Here is a 3,600-nt window from a genome sequence, read left to right as displayed (position 1 = left end):
GCCAGCGCATGCCGCCTAGATGACTACAAAACAATGCGTTGTGGGAAACAGTGTCCTGAAAGTTCCTGTAGTATGATGTGACGCTGATCAGGAATAACTGGTGCTAAATGAAGGAAATCTGTGAATTTTTTTACTCTTTCTGGGATGTATTGAATTCTTGATGAAAAAAAATAAACAAGATTTCAAATAATCTGTTGTTATGTGTGTCACTGTTGTCTTTAAAATTAACTTTAATTTCTATTGTATTTGTTTATTTGGGACAGTGCACATGAAATTCATCCAGCAGCTATTTTTTTATCTGCTTTACTCTGAAATATGTTAAAATAATATAAAAGACATAAATGCACAGATCATTCTAAGGGGGAGAAGCATTTTAAATGTATCCGGATGTTAAGGACAACCCCCAACTCCTTATTCTTGTAGTGTCGCCATTCACCTTCATCTCAAACTGTTCTTTTATTGTTTTTCCATTTTTATGCTCTTATTATTGTATAAATATCTAAGTTTTTTTTACTGTAAGGCGACCTTGAGTTCCTTAAAAGTGCCCAACAATTAAAATGCATTATTATAAACTACTGAAGACTACCAGGAAGCAGCTGTGTCTGCAGCTCACCCCTCCCCCAGAGGAGTCATGATCTTTGTATTTAATATAATTAAATACAAACTTTAAACTACTTTAAAGCATCAACTTTTATCAAAACTATGTGATTACTCTGATTTCTCACTATAATTATCAACAATGACAACAAGCTATAAACAGATATGAATATTCAGAACTTTAATAATCTCAGTAATTGTTACATTTTCAAATGATCTCATACATTTCATGGAAAAATGACCAATTTTCACAATGTTGTTGCATGTTTATTAATAATTTAAGGTTAAAGAAAAATCAACTTACACAGTTTTAATCAAATCTTCTCACACTTTGAACTAATCATGAAATCTGCAGCATTTTTGTCAAAATTAATGATCTTTGAATGGGAGTAGGTCAGAGGTCACCTTATCTAAAGTTCATGAATCATGAATATATTTTTAAGACGTTTTAATTTTAAGTCTAAGTAAATGCAACTGTAATTTACAAGAAAAAAGCAACAGAGTAAAATTTTTTAGATTCAGTTCACAGGTGAGGCTGCAGTATTTAAACAAGCTAGGAGGGTTTTCCCGCACCGATGCTAACACAACAAAGCTTCTATCACTCAAGAAAAGTCCCCAAAAATGAACACAAGAATAAGAGATAAACCAAAGTTGTGTAAGAGAGCTGAAACACGTATCCAAACACTCAGATTCTCCTGATCTGCTCCCGAAAATTCGCAATGTTGAAATCGCTGATTCATGATCTTTATAAATATAGTAGAGTGTAGTAACATATTTAATGCTCTGGAATACAGAATAATGTTGGACTTTAAAGCCAAATGTGCTGCACGACTGTCACCAGAAGTAAACAAATCTTCAAAATAAATGTCTGTAAAACTAGTGATTTCTATCTAAAAATGGAGACAGAAGTTCTGTTCACTGACTTAAGTTCTAAAAAAACAAAAAAGCTTCAACATCGGAGCTTTAGCTCCAGTTTTATATTTATTTAGTTACTCTTCAACAGTTGACACAACTGATGTTATTCTAGCAGAACTTTGAACAAAAATGTGTTTTTCTACTCAGAAACAGGAAACTGTTGTGCATTTAAACCAGGCTCCAGACTACAGTACCCACAATGCACCAGCAATCCCTCACGACATTCATCTTTGTAGTTTACCAACATTAAAATAAAACATTTTTAAAGATTTGTGATGTTGTTTACCACAGAAAATCCTTTTGGGTTCAGAAAGAACCAGAATTTACATTAAAGATGATTATAAAGATTCTCAATGTTTGATCAATTCAAGGATTTTAAATTCAACTTCTGGTTCAATAAATAAATACAGTAGAAGTCACTGAATTAACTCTAATTTGATTTTGGTTTGTTAGATTTATACATTTCTGTCAGAAACGCACCACAAACTTTAAAATAAGGGATTTTTTTAAATTACTGTCATTAGACTAAACTATGACATTGAGATGATCTTATGTGACACAGACTGATCCCAAAACCAAAGTTTTCAGTAAAGAGTTTAGTCTGAGAAACAGAACAGAAACAACAACTAAAAACCAGAAGTGGTTCAGATGAACCAGAATGCTTACATAGTTATGATGAACCTCTACTCATGAACTACTTCTGGTTCTCTCAGAAGACTCATAAGCTGCTGGACGTTGGACCACGGTTCTGTTCGGTTCTGTTCTTCTCTTCATTCTGGTCGGTTTGTCTGTTTCTGGATCTTCAGGTGAGAAAAAATCTGAAAATGAACCAAAATCAAAAACAGGAAAAACAAAACTGATTGCTTTACTTTTCGTGGATTTGATTTTTAGTTTTTTTAGATTTTATCATCCAGAGGAAAAAAATAAGAAAATGTTCTAAAACTGTTTTATCTTTCAAACTTGAACCTCTTCAAACTTCTATAAAGAACAGACATGAACCTTTGAAATGTTCAGCAAAGATTGAATTGTTTCAGTTGTTTTCAGATCATGAATATCTGTTGTTTTTTAAACAGTAGTATTCAGTTTCATGAGTATTTCCTGTATTTAAAAGTATTTTAATGAAAGTCAGAGAGCAGAACGACTAGAATGATGACATCATCACTGAGAGTGGAGCCAAAATCGTTCTGTTTAACTTCCTTTTCTACTGACTGAACTCTATCAAACTTTTGTTGTTTTATCAGAATCTAAATCTACATTTCCTAAATCAAGTGACCAAGAAATTACCCAGAATTCTCTGTAAAAACCAGACTGTATTGATGCAGAAAAGAATGTATTTAGTTTGAACGTTTTTCTATGTAAAAAAATAATATATTTATGAATGATCTTCAGAACACAGTGAAGTCAGAATAAAATGTTCTTACTAATGAGGTTTTATTTTGTTAAATCAGTGACGTCTTTTCTGCTTCTAAAAAACAGAAGTGGTGAACATGAGTCTGAATTCGTTTTTAAAACCACTAGATAATCCTGAAATATGCAGAATTTTAGTGGTTAGGAAGAAGAGAACTTCAACAGTTTCATCTATTTAGACCAGGAGTCTCAAACTCAAATCAGCCGGGGGCCGCTGGAGGCGGAATCTAGTTGAGGCTGGGCCGCATCAGGATTTCCACAAGAAAATCTCTGATAAAACATTCCAGTGTTCTCAGATATCTTTATTTTAACACAAAATAATGAATAAATAATGAACGACGTGTATAGATCTTTGTGTGTGTTGATTTATATATATAAAAAATAAGGGTATTTAATGTCCGTTTGTGAAATAGTTTATATTGAAGATTAAATTTAAGATATATTGCTAGGGGGTAGAATTGAAATAAGTTTTTTAAACTTCTTCCTACTCCATTTCGAACTACATAATAGAGGTGTAATGTTTTTATATATAATTTATATAGAATTTTCTGTTGTTGTTTTCTTGTTTTTTTACCATGTACTATGTATGTATTGTTCAAAATAAAAATGACTAACTGACTAATAAAATAAATAAATACATTAAAAGATGAATAAAAAAACAAATAAATTAGTAATAAATAA

At 31.6% G+C, this 3,600-nt stretch overlaps 1 protein-coding gene across 2 annotated transcripts in view; it reads left to right on the top strand.

Moving 5' to 3' along the window:
* The first annotated feature begins 2,254 nt into the window (after positions 1–2,254).
* Positions 2,255–3,600, top strand: part of LOC112140361 (sialoadhesin-like) — an 8,086-nt gene continuing 6,740 nt past the window's right edge. The window contains exon 1 of one of the 2 annotated variants that reach the window (XM_036211155.1): positions 2,255–2,318. The gene's annotated coding sequence lies outside the window, so the exon portion shown is untranslated. The remainder of the gene's footprint in view (positions 2,319–3,600) is intronic. The other variant, XM_024263293.2, reaches the window with a different exon arrangement.

Source organism: Oryzias melastigma, unplaced genomic scaffold (assembly GCF_002922805.2).
Source record: "Oryzias melastigma strain HK-1 unplaced genomic scaffold, ASM292280v2 sc00709, whole genome shotgun sequence".
Taxonomy (NCBI): domain Eukaryota; kingdom Metazoa; phylum Chordata; class Actinopteri; order Beloniformes; family Adrianichthyidae; genus Oryzias; species Oryzias melastigma.
This window is presented reverse-complemented; position numbering and strand designations above follow the sequence as displayed.